Source organism: Enhydra lutris, unplaced genomic scaffold, assembly GCF_002288905.1.
Source record: "Enhydra lutris kenyoni isolate GAN:26980312 unplaced genomic scaffold, ASM228890v2 scaffoldscaffold21, whole genome shotgun sequence".
Classification (NCBI taxonomy): domain Eukaryota; kingdom Metazoa; phylum Chordata; class Mammalia; order Carnivora; family Mustelidae; genus Enhydra; species Enhydra lutris.
The window spans coordinates 12408400-12428086 of record NW_019154105.1 but is presented as its reverse complement, the minus strand read 5'-3'; the positions used below and the strand labels follow the sequence as shown (position 1 = coordinate 12428086).

General features: G+C 35.6%; 1 pseudogene; it reads right to left on the bottom strand.

Annotated features, from left to right (window-relative positions):
• The window catches only part of LOC111148943, a 55024-nt pseudogene extending 42518 nt beyond the window's left edge, over positions 1-12506 (bottom strand).
• Positions 12507-19687: the final 7181 nt, after the last annotated feature.

Below are 19687 nucleotides of genomic sequence, written 5' to 3'. Positions count from 1 at the left end.
TGTGTAAACCTGGTGATTCACAGACCTGTACCCCTGGGGATAAAAATATATTATATGTTTATAAAAAATAAAATAAAAAAAAATAAAAAATAAACCAAATCAAAGTAAAAAAAAAAAAGAAACCAAACCGACCGGTAGGGGCCGTCTCCAAGAGGAGACAACGACGACCCCAACAAGGCCACTCCCAACGATGCCGCTCCAGATGAGGCCACTCTGGATGAGGACGCTCCGGACAAGCCAGGCACCCCGTAAATGTATAAACATTTTTAGAGAATCTTGTTGCAATTTGCCAGATGCCTTATTTCTTAAAAGGAGTGTACAGAAGTATTCTGGGATCCTCATAATTAATGGAAAGCAAGTAGTTTTTAAGAACTCTTTATTTTATATAATAAAGAATATGGACAGACTTCATAAACACTGACTTGGATTCAAGTCTTGTTTTGCAACGTCATAACAGGAGCTACTATTACTAATTATTATGGTTATACATCTAATCATCATTCTCCTTGTCCTCTTCCTCCTTGTCTTGTTCCACTCCTATTGACATCATCACCGTCTCTTAATGTGAAGGGGAACATCTTCCAAGAATAGGTTTAGATTGAATAGAACTTTCACTAATCTTACCTCAGGCTTTACCTTTGTGAAAGTTTCCATAGGTTGCCCGAATAATTTGTAATCAAGAAAAATTGAATTAACCCCTAAATAAGACCTCAGGTTTATGTTGCTGCTAATCAAATGGTAGACAAAAAGGATCTCTGAATAGATCATTTAATAGCTCAGTAAAGGATGCTTGTTGCCAATCTCTTAAAGATATACAATGAATTTAAAACACATATACTCTTTTTCTTATAAGAAATATCATCCTATATACTAACAGTGTTACTTTGTAACTTTAAACTATTGGTAGTTTCCAGATAGAAGTGGTAGAAATTTAATAAGTGTGCAGAATTTATGGTCCTTATCATACATGCAATGTCCATTTTCCCCTTGATCATTTTGACATTATGGTGTCAAGAAACTAAGTTCCCTATGGGATCTTTACTGAAGTTTCATACAGGCTTGGTATATGGCTGAGAACCCTTGCTCCAATAAGCACATCCATTTTATGCTTTAAGTGTCAAAATCTGGGATCACAAATGAGGAATTACTTAAATGCTGTAAGGAAGGCAAATAATTTTGGGTTGGCTGCCAATATTGTTGGGGACACATAATATTGTTGAGGAATTGTTTTTCCCTTAAGCTAGAATACTGATGAAGAGCCTTAACGCTTACCAAAAAATGTGAGCATTTCATACCTCATCTGATTGTCAAACTACGTGTTTACTCTTAAGTATGGCGAAGAATATCTACAAATTTGCTAGAAAATGCAATCTTTATCTTTGGAAACTAGTTCTTATTCAATGAGGAATCATATCAAATTAGGTGGACAAATTTTAGATTTTTTTTTTTAAAGATTTTATTTATTTATCTGACAGAGAGAGATCACAAGTAGGCAGAGAGGCAGGCAGAGAGAGAGGAGGAAGCAGGCTCCCTGCCGAGCAGAGAGCCCGATGTGGGGCTCGATCCCAGGACCCTGAGATCATGACCTGAGCCGAAGGCAGCGGCCTAACCCACTGAGCCACCCAGGCGCCCCAAATTTTAGATTTTTAATAGTACTCATAATAGTAACAAAATCATGACAGTAGTTAATACTACTTCTGTATCACTGATTATGTGTCTGAGACATTTTAAGGATTTTATAGATATTAAATAATTTTTTCACTGAAAGAAATATGAGGCTGATAATGTAGAGTTGGCATAGTCTAATCTTTAACATCTGGTTTTTCCATCATGTTGCCTGAACTCTTGCAACAACCTCCTAAATGGTTCTCTTTTTCATTCTTGCCCCTCTACAATCCAATCCAGTGATGGGATCTTGGATACTTTTTGAAAAATGAAATCTGATCATATCTTTCCCTTTTCACACTCTTTTTTCCCCTTTTTATTAGCTCCCTAATGCCCTTAGTAGATGCTTCAGAAGCCTTATAATTATTTGTTTCTAACATACTTGTCCAGCATCATCAGCCTCTTTATTCAGCCTCTTTCTATTAGACAAAACAGACTTCTCAGGAACTGTCATTATTACTCTACCTGATTTACTTTTCATAGTCTTCCTCTTTCCCCATTCCTTCCTCTTCAAGTCTCACTTATCAATGATATGAGATACCTTTCTATGATTCCTGCTGAACGTTTGTTACTATTGCGGTCTTTCCTTATTGTAATATTATAATACTTTTCACGTAATTTTTATCACATGCTTATATTCTGTCTTTCCAAGTAGAATTTCAGGCGTGTATGGGTAGAAATTGTGTTTACACTGTTCTCTGAATATCCAGGACTTACCTCTGAACTAGTCACTTCCAGAATATTCTTTGAATGAATGAATGATACTTTCTTGTGTGTTGAATAATGAAGGCCTTAACTGACCCTATTCCCAAAGTCTCCACGTATAATATGTTACCTTGCAATGATAATAAAATTCACATTATAATTTTATCTAATATAATTGTAATGATATTAGAAATATTTACATTTTTAATTAGCATATATCAGCTTCCCATACACTTCTCACTGTAATCAGACCTTCTAAATAAAGAATACAGAATCATTTGTACTGAAAATGAAAAGTAAACAAAGCAAAACATACAGAAATAGATTACTATAGGCAAGGGATTGACAGATTTGTGAGTGAGTCCTCCAATAAACTGAAAATGTGGTAGGAGTGAGTGAAGAAATTCAGGATCCCAGTAGACTTGAATGAACTATATTTCATCTTTCCTCAATAACTCAGATAATATAGTGCATCTACCTGAAGGGAAAAAAGCAAGCAAAATGTAGAGGAAACAGGAATATTATAATGTGAATTTACCGTAATTTTCTGAAAGAAGCTTGAAATAATTTAGCCAAAGGTGTTTAAAAGTGCCTGTGGTTTGGAGAAGGACTCAAGATGGCAGAGGAGTAGCAGACTGAGAGGACATCGGGTTGCAGGGGTACAGTTAGATAGTTGTCAACATTCTGTACACCTACAAACTCAACAGGAGATTGAAGAGAAGAGCAGCAATTCTAGAAACAGAAAATCAACCACTTTCTTAAAGGTAGGACATGCAGAGAAGTGAATCCAAAGTGTCAGGAAGATAGACTGCTGGGGAATAGACCAGCTCCTGGCAAGTGGTGGAGAAATGGAGCACAAAATTTGAACTTTTAAAATTCTGCTCCACTGAGGGACATCGCTCCAGAGGCTAAGTGGGGACAGAGCCCACATGGGGACAGTGTGGTCTCAGGTTCCGTGGGGTAACGAAAGGATCAGGGCTGTCTGAATGTAGCAGAGCTCACAGGTATTAGAGCGGGGAAGGCTGCTATGGAGACAGAACGTTGGAGAGAGCTCTCAGCTTGGGATTACCTTAAACTGTGATCTGTGCACAATCAGACCACTACTCTTTGAGCTGGGATGCCACAAGTGGCAGATCTGGGGAGAGCCACCAGAAGAGCAGAGTGGCAGGAATCTGCTGGGTTTGGAGATTCCAAATGGGGCTGTGCACCAGAGACAGAAACGTTCAGTCACAGGCCAGGTGAGCTTGGAGCACAGTGGGAGACCAGGGAGATGGAAGTGATTGAGCGCTTTTCTCAGAGGGTGCACTGAGGAGTGGGACCCCAAGCTCTTGTTTCCTCTGCACTGGAGATTGGGAGGCTGACATTTTCATTCCCATCTTCCAGAGCTCTATGGAAAGTGTTCAGGGAACAAAAGCTCCTAAGAGTGAACCCCGAGCAGATTACTTAGCCCAGCCCCTTGGCAAGGGTGGTGCAGTTCCGCCTCAGACAAAGACATTTGAGAAACACTACAACAGGCCCCTCCCCAGAAGATTAACAAAACATCTTGCCAAGACCAAGCTCACTGATCAAGAACAGCAGAATTCCAGAGGAGTAAAAGCAAAGCATGTAATTCATGGTTTTCTCCTCATGATTCTTTAATCTTGCAAAGTTAAAATTTTTAAATTTTTTTATTCTAATTTTTTTTAACTTTTCCTCTTTCCTCTTTTAATGTTTTTTAACTAGTTTATCTTAACAACACCTTTCTAAAAACAAAAACAAAAACAACCTTTTTAAACCTTCATTATTATAGTCATATTTTATCCTTCATCTTATCTAACTTTATTTTTGGTACACATATAGGGTTTTCTTCTAAAAAATTTGGGATATGACTTCTTCTAATAGATCAAAATATGCCCTAAATCAAGCACAGGGCCTTGTTCTAGTCTCCAGCCTGAGCAATTTCTCTCCACTTTCTTTTCCCAACCAGCTTATCTTACCAATTCCTTTTTTTAAATTTTTAAAAAATTTTCATCTTTACAATCATATTCCATCCCTTCATCATATTTACCCTTATTTTTGTGTATATATGTTTTTCTTTCTTTACAATTTTGGGAGGTAGTTTTTTCTAAGAGAACAAAATACACCCAAAATCAAGTGCATGGCTCTGTTCTATTCACCAGTCTAATGTGTGTATATATGTGTATATATATATATACACATATATACACACACACACACACACACACATATATATATTCTATATATATATTAATATATATGTAATATATAAATTTTATTTTATTTATATTTTATTTTATATATATATTTTTAAATTAAAAATACACACACACATATATATGTGTGTGTGTATTTTTAATTTTAATATTATATATTTATGTGTGTGTGTGTGTGTGTTTGTATTTTTAATTTAAAAAATTGTTTTTAAACTTCTTTTTACCCCCTTCCTACTCCCTCCAATTGGGATCTCTTCTGATATGGATAGCATACATTTTTCTAGGGTCTTTGCTACCCTTTTACTATTTTATTCTCTCATTCATCTACTCTTATCATATACTCATATACTCTTATCTCGATAAAATTACAAGGCAGAAAAACTCACCACAAAAAAAAAAAAAAAAAAAAAAGAACAAGACCCAGTACCAAAGGCTAGGGACCGAATTGATATGGACATTGGTAATATGTCAGATCTGGAGTTCAGAATGATGATTCTCAAAGGGCTAGCTGGGCTTGAAAAAGGCATGGAAGATTTTAGAGAAACCCTGTCTGGAGAAATAAAAGCCCTTTCTGGAGAAATAAAAGAACTAAAATCTATCCAAGCTGAAATTTAAAAAGCTATTAATGGGATGCAATCAAAGAAGAGGCTCTTACTGCTAGGATAAAGGAGGCAGAAGAGAGAATTAGTGACATAGAAGACCAAATGATGGAGAATAAAGAAGCTGAGCAAAAGAGAGACAAACAACTACTGGACCATGAGGGGAGAGTTTGAGAGACAAGTGATACCATAAGATGAAACAATATTAGAATAATTGAGATTATAGAAGAAGAAGAAAGAGAGAGGGGGGCAGAAGGTATATTGGAGCAAATTATAGTAGAGATTTCCCTAAAATGGCAAAGGGAACAAGCATCAAAATCCAGGAGGCACAGAAACCCCCCTCAAAATCAATAAGAACAAGTCCACACCCTGTCATCCAATAGTAAAATTTATAAGTCTTAGTGACAAAGAGAAAATCCTGAAAGCAGCCCAGGACAAGAAGTAGATGGTAGAAATACAATGGTAGAAATATTAGATAAGCATCAGATTTATCCACAGAGACCTGGCAGACCAGAAAGAACTGGTATGATACATTCAGAGCACTAAATGAAAAAACAAAAACAAAAACAAAAACAAAAAACCCAAAAACAAACAAACAAACAAAAAAACATGCAGCCAAGAATACTACATCTAGCTAGGCTATCACTGAAAATAGAGGGAGAGATAAAAAGCTTCCAGGACAAACAAAAACTGAAAGAATTTGTAAACATCAAACCAGCCCTACAGGAAATATTGAAAGGGGTCCTCTAAACAAAAAGAGAGCCTAAAAGTAGTAGACCAGAAAGGAACAGAGACAATATACAGTAACAGTCACCTTACAGGCAATACAATGGCACTAAATTAGTATCTTTCACTAGTTACCCAAATGTGAATGGGCTAAATGCCCCAATCAAAAGACACAGGATATCAGAATGGGTTAAAAAAAAAAAATGAGACCCATCGATATGCTGTCTACAAGAAACTCATTTTAGACCCAAAGACACCTCCAGATTTAAAGTGAGGGTGTGGAAAATCATTTACCATGCTAATGCACATCAAAAGAAAGTTGGGGTGGCAGACATTATATCAGATTAATTAGATTTTAAGCCAAAGACTATAAAAAGAGATGAGGAAGGACACTATATCATACTCAAAGTGTCTCTCCAACAAGAAGATCTAACAATTTTAAGTATCTATGCCCCTAACATGGGAGTAGCCAATATATAAACCAAGTAATAACAAAATCAAAGAAACATTTTGACAGTAATACAATAATAGTAGGGGAATTTAATACCTCCTTCACTGAAATGGACAGATCATCCAAGCAAAGATCAAAAAAGAAATAAAGACCTTCAATGACACACTGGACCAGATGGACAACACATATATTCAACACATTCCATCCCAAAGCAACACAATACACATTCTTTTTTAGTGCACATGCAACATTCTCCAGAATAGATCACATCCTGGTTTGCAAATCAGCTCTCAACTGGAACCAAAAGATTGGGATCATTCCCTGTATATTTTCAGACCACAATGAAGCTAGAACTCAATCACAACAGGAAAGTTGGAAAGAACACAAATACATGGAGGCTAAAAAGCATCCTACTAAAGAGGGTCAACCAGGAAATTAAAGAAGAATTGAAAAAAAAATCATGGAAACAAATGATAATCAAAATACAACTGTTCAAAATCAGTGGGACACAGCAAAGTCCTGAGAGGAAAATATATAGCTATACAAGACTTTCTCAAGAAACAAGAAATGTCTCAAATACACAAGCTAACCCTACACCAAAAGGGGCTGGAGAAAGTACAGCAAAGGAAGACAAAACCCAGCAGGAGAAGAGAAATAATAAAGATCAGTGCAGAAATCAATGAAATAGAAACAAACAAACAACAAGAACAAAAAATAGGACAAATCAATGAAACTAGGAGCTGGTTCTTTGAAAGAATTAATAATATTGATAAACCCCTGGCCACACCTATCCAAAAGAAAAGAAAAAGGACCCAAATAAATAAAATCATGAATGAAAGAGGAGAGATCACAACTGACACCAAAGAAATACACACAATTATAAAGAACATATTATGAACAATTAAATGCTAGCAAATTTGACAATCTGGAAGAAATGGATGCATTCCTAGAGATGCATAAACTACTGAAACTGGACCAGGAAGAAATAGAAAACCTGAACAGACCCATCACAAGTAAGGAGATTGAAACAGTCATCAAAAATCTCTAAACAAACAAGAGCCCAGGGCCAGATGACTTCCAGGGGGAATTCTACCAAATATTTAAAGAAGAATTCATTCCTATTCTCCTGAAACTTTTCTAAAAAATAAAAATGGAAGGAAAACTTCCAAACTCATTTTATGAAGCCAGCATTACCTTGATCCCAAAACCAGACAAAGACCCTATCAAAAAAGAGAACTACAGACCAATGTCCTTGATGAACACAGATGTTAAAATTCTCAACAAAATACTAGCCAATTGAGGATTATTCACCACGAGCAAGTGGGATTTATTCCTGGGCTGTGAGCTTGGTTCAACATCCACAAATTGATCAAAGTGAAACAATACATTAATAAAAGAAAGAACAAGAACCAGATCATCTTCTCAATAGATGCTGAAAAAGCACTGACAAAGTGCAGCATCCTATCTTGATCAAAACTATTCACAGTGTAGGGATAGAGCATACATACCTCAATATCGTCAAAGCCATCTATGAACAACCAACAGCGAATATCATTCTCAATGGAGAAAAACTGAGAAATTTTCTGCTTAGGTCAGGAACAGGGCAGGGATGTCCATTTTCACCACTGCTACTCAACATAGTAGTAGAAGTCCTAGCCTCAGCAATCAGACAACAATAAGAAATTCAAGGCATCTAAATCAGCAAAGAAGAAGTCAAACTATCACTCTTTGCAGATGATGTGATACTTTATGTGGAAAACCCAAAAGACTCCACTCCAAATCTACTAGAACTTGTACAGGAATTCAGTAAAGTGTCAGGATATAAAATGAATACACAGAAATCAGTTGTACTTCTATGCACCAACAACAAGACAGAAGAAAGAGAAATTAAGGAGTCAATCCTATTTATAATTGCTCCCCAAACCATAAGATACCTAGGAATAAATCTAACCAAAGAGGCAAAGAATCTATACTCAGAAAACTATAAAGTACTCATAAAAGAAATTGAGAAGAACATAGAGAAATGGAAAAATGTTCCACACTTATCGATTGGAAGAACAAATGTTGTGAGAATGTCTATGCTACCTAAAGCATTCTACACGTTTAACACAATCCCTATCAAAATACCATCCCTGTTTTTCAAAAAAAAAAAATGGAGCAAATAACCCTAAAATTTATATGGAACCAGAAAAGAACCCGAATAGCCAGAAGAATGTTGAAGAAGAAAGCCAGAGATGGTAGCATCACAATTCCAGACTACAAGCTCTATTACAAAGCTGTCATCATCAAAACAGTACAGTACTGGTACAAAAACAGACACATAGATTAATGGAACAGAATAGAGAGCTCAGAAATAGACCCTCACCTCTATGGTCAACTAATCTTTGACAAAGCAAGAAAGAATGTCCAATGGAAAAAAGAAAGAGTCTCTTCAACAAATGGAGTTGGGAAAATTGGACATCCATATGCAGAAGAATGAAACTGGACCATTTCCTTACAACACACACAAAAATAGACCCCAAATGGATGAAAGACCTCAATGTGAGAAAGGAATCCATCAAAGTCCTTGAGAAGAACACAGGCAGCAACCTCTTTGACCTCAGCCACAGCAACTTCTTCTTAAAAACATCATGAAAGGCAAAGGAAATAAGGCACAAATGAACTATTGGGACTTGATCAATATTGAACACTTTTGTACAGCAAAGGAAACAGTCAACAAAACCAAAAGACAACCAACAGAATGGGAGAATATATTTGCAAATGACATATCAGATAAAAGGCTAGTATCCAATATTTATAAAGAACTTATCAAACTCAACACCGAAAGAACAAAGAATCCAATCAAGAAATGGACAGAGGACATGAATAGATATTTCTGCACAAAAGATATCCAGATGGCCAAAAGACACATGAAAAAGTGCTCCCATCAATCGGCATCATGGAAATACAAATCAAAAGCACAATGAGATACCACCTCACACCAGTCAGAATGGCTAAAATTAACAATTCAGGAAATGGCAGATGCTTGGTGAATATGTGGAGAAAGGAAAACCCTCCTACACTGCTGGTGGGAATGAAAGCTGGTGTAGTGACTCTGGACAACAGCATGGAAGTTCCCAAGAAAGTTAAAAATAGAGATACCCTACTTCCCAGCAATCACATTTCTGGGTATTTACCCAAAAGATACAAATATAGTGATCTGAAGGGGCATTTACATCCAAATGTTTATAGCAGCAATCTCCACAATAGCCAAATTATGGAAGAACCTAGATGTCCATCAACACCTGAGTGGATAAAGAAGATGTAGTACGTATATACAATGGAATACTATGCAGCCATGAAAAGAAATGAAATCTTGCCGTTTGCAAGGACATGGATGAAACTAGAGGGTATTATGCTGAGCGAAGTAAGTCAATCAGAGAAAGACAATTATCATATGATTGCCCTGATATGAGGAATTTGAGAATCAATGTGGGGATTTTGGGGAGTAGGGAAGGAAAAATGAAACAAGATGAGATCAGGAGGGAAATAAAACATAAGAGACTCTTAATCTCACAAAAGAAACTGAGGGTTGCTGGGGGGCGGGGCGTAGGGCATGGTAGTTGGATTATGGACATTGGGGAGGGTATGTGCTATGGTGTGTGCTGTGAAGTGTGTAAGCCTGATGATTCACAGACCTGTACCTCATGTGGCTAACAGTATATTATATGTTAAAGAAAAAAGAATGAAACGAAACGAAATGAAATGAAATGAAATAAAACCTAAAAAAGAAAAAAGAAACTGCCTATGCTTTGAAAATTAAAATATGTAAATATATATATTGTTCAGAAATATACATACAAAAGAAAAAGTGCAATAGTCTTTCATCTCTAATGTCACATTCACTCATTCATAATCATTAATAATTTTTAAACTTAAGACACTACAATATTTAACATGCATTTGTTTGCTCTGTGCAGCTGCAAAAGTAATGAATGCAAATGTAAAAACTGAATTCATCTTCTCAATCAATTAATCCTACCACACTCATGGAAACAGTTTTTCCTATAGTGCTGTAGTCTAGTTTCTTACAATTTAGCAAGCCATTTATCCCAGATTTTCCAAAAACATTGTGAAGTTTTTGAGAGTATGGCTTTTACTCTATCAGGTTCATGTTAAGAGCTTAATAATACTTGTGCATTAAATAAAAATATTTGCAAAAGTAGCTGGAAATTATCATAAAGTATGGAAATAGATATGTTCACCCTTCATTTTGGCTCATTTTCTCTTTGAAAATTTTGAAAAAATTTAGACTAATAACGTGTGTGTCCATACTTCAACAAGGTTTGTAAGTATTTAGTTAAGGAACATGCAACCATTAGTAACTTCAAATTATAGGTTCCTGAGTCTGGGATAGAGCCTCTATACCTTTCAGTTGTGAAGGAGGCTTCAAACAATATGGCAAAACTGTTTAATTTTTAAAGAAAACTAAACAAGGAGAAAACAATTTCCTCCTATGCTCCATAGATAGTTGTGCTAGAAATATGTAAATCTTGTCTAAATGTCTGCTTTGATAAAGATAGCTCATGAAATTTCTAATGCCTTCTATAAAAAAAAGGTATGGTAAAATTTATATGTAGAATGACTAGAAAGAGCATAGAGAACTTTTAGGGTACTGAAACTATTCTGTACAACACTATAGTGGTGAATACATAACATTACACATTTGTTCAGACTTATCAAATGTACAACCCCAGGAAGGAACCTTAACATGAACTATGGACTTTGGAGGATAGTGGTCTGTCCATATAGTTTAATCAGTTGTAGCACATGTCCTCCTCTGCTGGGGATGTTGATAATACAGGGAGTGATGAATGTGGGGAGACAGGGCATTTAAGGCGAATCTCTACTTAATATTGCTGTGGATGTAAAACTCCTCCTTAAGATAAAGCCTGTTACAAACAAATGAACAAGAACAAATACATGATTGCTTAAAGAACTCCTCAGTGCTTCAATTTGTGGTTTATACTTGGAGTGTTCTGTATTAGCAATGGACCACAGGGTCTTAACTGACCTTATAATTTAAGCATTCCATAATACCTTGTGAGATTGACAGATCATTTTATGTTTTCATCATTTCACTTATAAAAGACAATTTCCTTTAACTTTATACAAAGTTGCCTTCTGAGCTGCTTAGAATTAAGACTTCATGCTACCAGTTAAAAACATGACTTACCTAGTACTTCACTGTAAAACTGATCCCAACTCTTCTCATTAAATGTTTGGATCCAAAAGTAAAAATAAAGCACATATGTCATACTTTCTACTTTCTCCATGAATGTCATTTGCTCACTTAATTCTGACTTGGTAACATGTACATAAGATTGAGTGAAAGGAAATCCTCCTTTATATTTTCAAATGCATAGCCAGGAGAGAAGCAAAGACTGTGCACTAAAGATATTTTAAGTAGGTTAGCCAGCAGCATACCACAGGGTCCAATGGCATCTGCAAGAATGACATCAAACCTTGATTCTTATAGTTTTGTCATAATTTCTTGTTTAAACTCTGCACCTTTTTTAAAAAAGATTTTATTATTTATTTGAGAGAGAGAGAATGAGAATGAGTGAGCATGAGAGGGGGAAGGGCAGAGGGAGAAGCAGACCCCCTGCTGAGCAGGAACTCCTAATGCAAGACTTGATACCAGGACTCCAGAATCATGACCTGAGCTGAAGGCAATTGCTCAAGCAACAGAGTCACCCGGGCACCCTAAACTCTGCATCTTTGCAGAGTTTCTCAAGACAGTGAGAACGTTTCCAAACGGCTCCTTGCATTAGTGAAAAACAGTCCAAAATGTATATTTTGGTAGACCATATATATCCATTTATTGACCAGTTGCATCATAGAAACCTCAGTATCATTTTTACTTAAAGATGAAGGGCATATCTCAGATTTAAGAGGAGATTTTTTGTTGGGGTAAATAAGAACAGAAGCTGAAGATGACAGAACAGTCACTTCATGACCTCTCTGGACAAGTTCGACCAAGATTTTCTTTATATGGATCCAGTGGCTATATTCTGTGGGTCAGAGCAGCACCTTTCCACAACTCCTAGAGCTGAAGTAGCAACTCAGCTATAGCAGTAGCAGAACTGAAATCTGTTCCATAGACATTCTGCTTCTTTTCAAATTCCACTTCTCTGTTGTCATTACTTGTATTTATATCAAAGGAGAAATCAATCAGGAAGTTAAAATATAACTCCTACATCTCAAAGTAAATAGGTTATATAAACTGTTTTTAAGGCAAGTGGAAAACTTCAGATGTAAAAGGTAGATGTAAATGGTTTGTGTGGGCATGTTTTCTTTCTCTTCCATTTATATCTAGAAGCAGAATTGTTGGGTCATATGGTAACTCTACGTTTGATGACTGGAACAATGTGAAACAATTCCCACCTGTAACCTTCAGTGGTTTCAATTTTCTGTATCTTGCCACCACTTATTATTTATCTCTTTGATTATAGTCATGCCTGTGGGGATGAACTCATATCTCATTGTAGTCATGCTTGTGGGGATATGAGTTACTTTTCCCAGATGCCTCCACCTCCCCTCCCTTGAGAATGACCAATTTGCTCTTCTTTTTTTAAACAGTTGATTTTATAACCTGCCACTTTACTGGAATCATTGCTTAATTCCAAAAGTGTTTTCATGACCTTTTTTTGATTTTCTATTTTTAAGATCATGTTATCAGCAAATAGTGATAATGTTGCTTCTTCATTCTCAATTTGGATGCCTTTTATTTCTTTGGCTGGCTTCATTGCTCTAGTGAGTACTTGCAGTACTCTGTTGAATAGGAGTAGTGAGAATGGGCAACCTTGTCTTATATTCGATCACAGAGAAAACCCTTTCAGTTTCTCTCCATTGATTATAATGTTAGCAGTGGATTTACCACAAATAGCTTTTCTTATGTTGAGGTACATTCCTTCTATACTCAATCTGCTATAGGTTTTTTTATCAAAAAACATGTATTTTGTCAAATGCTTTTTCAGCATGTATTGAGATCATCAACTGAGTGATTTTTATCTTTTCTTTGTGATGTGAAGAATTGCATTTATTGATTTGTATATGTTGAACTATCCTTACATCCAGAGATAATTCCCAGTGGTCATGGTGTATAATTCTTTTAATGTGTTCTTGAATTCAGATTGCTGATATTTTGTTGAGAACTTTTGCATCTATATTCATCAGGAATGTCAGTGTATTCTTTTGTCTGGTTTTGGTATTAAGGTAACGTTGGCTTCATAGAAAGAGTGAAAATGTGTCTTCTTCTTTGACATTTTGGAAGAGTTTGAGGCTTGGTAGTCACTTTTTAAATGTTTGGCACAATTCACCTGTCTGGCTCTGGAGTTTCTGTGTTAAGAGCTTTTTGAATACTGACAATCTTTTGACTCATTATTGGTATCTTGTGTTAATTTTAAAAAACTCAATTGTCTTATTGTTCAATTGTAGGTTTTCATATAGCCTGATATAAATCCCTAATGAGAGATATAATTTGCAAATACATACTCAATTCTGTGGATTGTCTTTTCACTTTCTTTGTGGCGTCCTTTATAGAATAGAAGTTTTAAATTTTGATAACATCCAATTTCTCTATTTTTGATTTGGTTGCTTGTGCTTTTGGTACCATATCTAAACAAGCATTGCCAAATCCAAGATCTCAGTTTTAACCCTATGTTTTTTTCCTTAAAAGTTGTATAGTTCTAGTCTTACATATAGATATTTGATTCATTTTGAGTAATTTTTGCATCTGGTTTGATGTAGGGTGTCCAACTTCATTCTTTTACATATGGATAATCAGTTTTTCCAGAAGAATTTATTTAAAAGAGTGTTCAGGGGCACCTGGGTGGCTCAGTGGGTTAAAGCCTCTGGCTTCAGCTCAGGTCATGATCTCAGGGTCCTGCGATCAAGCCCTGCGTTGGACTCTCTGCTTAGGAGGGAGCCTGCTTCCCCCATCCCCCTGCCTTCCTCTCTGCCTACTTGTGATCTCTGTCAATTAAATAAATAAAATTTTTTTAAAAAATTAAAAATAAAAGAGTGTTTATTCCCTTTTCAAAAATGAACTGGCCATCACTGTGTAAGACTATTTCTGGTTCTAAAATCTATTCTATTGATCCATATACTTATCTGTATGCCCAAGTCACACTCTCTTGATTGCTGTCATGTAGAATTTTTTTTCTTCCAAGTTTTTATTTAAATTCCAGTTAGTTAACATACAGTATAATAGTTTCCCATGTAGGATTTAATGATTCATCACTTACATACAACACCCAGTGTAGTGTAATTATTTTTAAAACCAGTGTAATTCTTCCAATTTAGAGATTGTTGGACTTTTTTTTTAGGTCCTTTAATATACCTATATGAATTTTAAGACTGACTTGTCAATTCATGTAAAAGAGTCAGCTGGGGTTTTGATAGAGATTTTGTAGAGCTGTATATCAATTGAAGAATTGCTATTACAAGAATGCTGTTTAAATCCATGGATATGAGAGGCCTTCCTTTTGTTTAGAAAATTTAAAGTATCTTCCTGCAATGTTTTGTAGTTTCCATGGTATACATTTTGCACTTTCTTGTTCAATTTATGAAATATATTGTTCTTTTGATGGTATTGTAGTGGGATTCTTAATTTCATTTTAGATTGTTTATTGCATTTGTGTATTATATATTTTCCAGAGTTTTTCCCTCTATAAGATCATGACATCTGCCCATTTAAATAGTGCTATGTCTTCCTATCCAATGTGGATTTCTTTATTTTATGTTCTTGCCTAGTTAGTTGTTTAGGTTTGAACCTTCGGTACGATGCTGAAAGGGTGAGAATGGATGTCATAATCTTGTTCCTTATCTTGGGAAGAAAGCATTTAGTCTTAAGCAGAAAGTATGATGTCAGCTGTGGGTTTTTTGTAGATGCCTTTTATGGGTTTGAGGAAGTTCCCTTCTATTACTGGTTTACTGAGTATTTTTATCACGAGGGTATTGAATTTTGTAACGATTTTCTGCATTTATTGAGATAACCATGCAGGTTTTGTTTTTCATTCTATTGGTATGGAGTATAGTAATAATTGATTTTTCAGTTGTTAAGGCAACACTTGCATTCCTGGGATAAATCCCAGTTTTTCTTGGTGTATAATTCCTTTTGTATATCCTTGCAATTGGCTAACTAGCATTTGTTGAGGACTGTTGAATCTATATTCATAAGAAATATTGGTCTGTAGTGTTTTCTAGTGATGTCCATATGTATTGGTAATATCAGGGCCTTATTGAATATGTTGGCAAATGTTTACTCCTTTTCTATTATTTGGAAGATCTTTTTGAAGAACTGATATTAATACTTTAAATTCTTAGAATTATCAGTGAAGTCATTTGGGCATGATCTTTACTTTCTAGGTAGTTTTTTGATTGCAGATTCAATCTATTTTTGTGTTAGGCCTATTCAGATTTTCATTTTCATCTTGAGTCTATTTAATAGTTCATCTTATCTGCATCTACTAGCATTGGAGTTTCTGTTACAATGAGTTGAGTGTGTGATGAAAGAGTGGGTCATATTTCAAATGCTATAGGTCCTTGTTGATCTTTTCTTCCAAGTTTTTATTTAAATTCCCAGTTAGTTAACATAGAGTATAATATTAGTTTCAGGCGTAGAATTTAGTGATTCACCACTTCCATACAACACCTGGTGCTCATCACATCAAGAGCCCTCCTTAATGCCCATCACCCATTTAACCAATTCCCTACCCACCTCCCCTCGTAACCCTCAGTTTGTCTTCTGTAGTTAAGATTCTGTTGTCTGGTTTGCCTGTCTCTCTCTCTCTCTCTTTTTTATTCCTTTCCCTATGTTAATCTCTTACGTTTCTTAAATTCCTCATATGAGTGAAATCATATGGTATTTGTCTTTGTCTGACTTACTTCGCTTAGCATACTACTCTCTAGCTCCATCCTTGTCGTTGCAAAAGGCAAGATTTCATTCGTTTTTATGGCTGAGTAATATTCCATTGTATACATGAACCATCTCTTCTTTATCCATTCATCAATCAATGAACATTTTGACTCTTTCCATTATTTGGTTATTGTTGATAATGTTGCTATATACATAGTGGTGTGTGTCCCTTCAAATCAGTATTTTTGTGTTCTTTGGGTGAGTATCTAGTAAAGCAATCCCTGGATCATAGGGTAGTTCTATTTTTAACTTTCTGAGGAATCTCCATACTGTTTTCCAGAGAGGCTTCCCCAGTTTGCATTTCCATCAACAGTGCAAGAGGGTTCCCCTTTCTTCACATCCTTGCCAGCACCTGTTGTTTCCATGTTATTGATTTTAGCATTCTAACAGTTGTGAGGTAATATCTCATCATAGTTTTGATTCATATTTCCTGATGGTGAGTGATGTTGAGCATCTTTTCATGAGACTATTAGCCTTCTATATGTCTTCTTTGGAAAAATGTCTGTTTATGTCTTCTGCCCACTTTTTAACTGGATTACTTTTGTTGTTGTTTTTGGTGTTGAGTTGTGTAAGTTCTTCACACATCCTTCAGTTCCTCAATTTCTTTCATGAGTGTTCTATGGTTTTCAGAGTACACATCTTTCACTCATTTGATTAGATTTATTCTTAGGTATGTTATAGATTTTGGTGCACTTATAAATGTAATTGATTCCTTGATTTTTCTTCCAAATGCTTCATTATTGGTGAATAGAAGTGCAACAGATTTCTGTACATTGATTTTATATCCTGCAACTTTGCTGAATTCATGTATCAGTTCCAGCAAATTTTTGGTAGAGTCTTTTGTGTTTTCTCCGTAGAGTATCAGCTCATCTGCAAAGAGTGAAAGTCTGAATTTATCCTTGCCAATTTGGATGCCTTTTATTTCTTTTTGTTTACTGATTGTTGAGGCTAGGGCTTCTAGTACTATGTTGAACAACAGTGGTTAGAGTGGACATCTGTGTTATGCTCCTGACCCTAGGGGAAAATCTCTCAGTTTTTTCCTATTGAAGATATTAGCTGTAGGTCTTTTGTCTATGAGGTTTATGATGTTGAGTTATGTTCCATCTGTATCTAATTTGTTGAAGTTTGAAGAATGGTTGCTGTATTCTGTCAAATGCTTTTTTTTTGTATCTATTAAGAGGATCATATGTTGTGTATCATATTGATTGATTTCAAAATATCATGCGACCCCTGCAGCCCAAGGAATAAATCTCATTTGATCATGGGAACTAAATCTGTTAATGTGCTATTGGATTTGATTTACTAGTATCTTGTTGAGAAGTTTTACATCCATGTTCATCAGGGGTATTGACCTGTATTTCTCCTTTTTGGTAGTGTCTTTGTCTGGTTTTGGAATCGAGGTAATGTTTGCCTTGTAAAATGAGTTTGGAAGTTTTCCTTACATTTCTATTTTGGAACATTTTGAAATGAATAGGTATTAACTCTTTAAATGTCTGGTAGAATTCCCCTGGGGAGCCATCTGGCCCTGGCTTTTGTTTGTTGGGAGAGTTTTGATTAGGATTCAATTTCTTTCCTGGTTATGGGTCTCTTCAAATATTCTACTTCTTCCTTTTTCAGTTTTGGTAGTTTGTATGTTTCTAGGAATTTATCCATTTCTTCCAGATTGCCTAACTAGTTGGCATATAATTTTTCATAATGTGTTCTTATTATTGTTTGTATTTCTGTGGTGTTGATTGTATCCTTCCCCTTTCATTTGTGATTTTATTTATTTGGGTCCTTTCTCTCCTTTTTTGATAAATTTGGCTACTGGTTTATTAATTATATTAATTCTTTCAAAGAATCAGCCCTTATTTTCATTGATCTGTTTTTTTTCTATATTATTTATGTCTGCTCTAATCATTATTTCCTTTCTTCTGCTGGCTCTAGGATTTATATGCTCTTCTTTTTCTATCTCCATTAGGTGTAAGGTTAAGTTGTGTGTTTGAGACTTTTCTTGCTTCTTGAGGTAGACGTGTGTTGCAATATACTTCCCTCTTATGACTGCTTTTACTGCATCCCAAAGGTATTTGACTTTTATATTTTCATTTTCATTTTTTTCCATCTAAAATGTCTTCTTTAATTTCCTCTTTGACCCATCCTTTCCTTAGTAGCATGCTCTATAACGTCCATGCACTCGTGGTCTTTTCAAATTTTTTCTTGGGGTTGACTTCATGTTTCCTAGTATTGGGGTCAGAAAAGATCTCAATCTTTTTGTACTTCTTGAGGCCTGATTTGTGACCTAGTATGTGATCTTTTCTGCAGAATGTCCCATGTGCACTTGAAATGAATATGTATTCTGGTGCTTTAGGATGAAATGTTTTGAATGTATCTGTTAAGTCTATCTGGTCCAGTGTGTCATTCAAAGCCATTGTTTCCTTGTTGAGCTTTTGCTGAGGCGACTTGTCCATTATTGTGAGTGGGATGTTAAAGACCCCTACTGTTATTGCTTTATTATCAATGAGTTCCTTTATGTCTGTTATTAGTTGTTTTATGTATTTTGGTCTTCTAAGTTGGGGGCATAAATATTTACAATTGTTAGATCCTCTTGTTGGATAGTCCCCTTTATTATGATATAATGCCCTTCTTCATCCCTTGTTACAATCTTTGGTTTAAAATCTCATTTGTGGAGGCGCCGGGGTGGCTCAGTGGGTTAAAGCCTCTGCGTTCGGTCCAGGTCCTGATCCAAGGGTCCTGGGATCAAGCCCCGCATCAGGCTCTCTGCTCCCCAGGGAGCTTGCTTCCTCCTCTCTCTCTGCCTGCTTCTCTACCTAATTGTCATCTCCATCTGTCAAATAAATAAGTAAAAATCTTTAAAATATCATTAGTCTCATATGTATTACTTCCCTATTTTTTGTTTTTGTTTTTGTTTTTTCATTCATTTGCATGTTTAATATTCCTCCATTCCCTCACTTTCAATCTGCAGGTGTCTTTAGGTCTAAAAAGAGTTTCTTGTAGGCAGATTACAGATGGGTCTTGTCTTACAATTTTAGTCCATCCACATTCAGAGTAATTATTGATAGATATGTATTCAGTGTTATTTTATTACTTTTTTTTTCATTGTTTCCTGCGATTTTCTCTGTTCCATTCTAATCTTGTCACTTTTGGTCTTTCTCTCCCACTCAAAGAGTCCCTTTTATTTTTTCTTGCAGGGCTAGTGTAGTGGTCACAAACTCCTTTAGTTTTTGGGAGTCCTGGAAAATCTTTATCTCTCTTATTCTGAATGACAGTCTTGCTGGATAAATTATTCTTGGCTGCATATTGTTCCATTCAGTTTGTTTAATATATCATGCCACTCTCTTTTGGTCTGACAAGTTTCTGTGGAAATCTA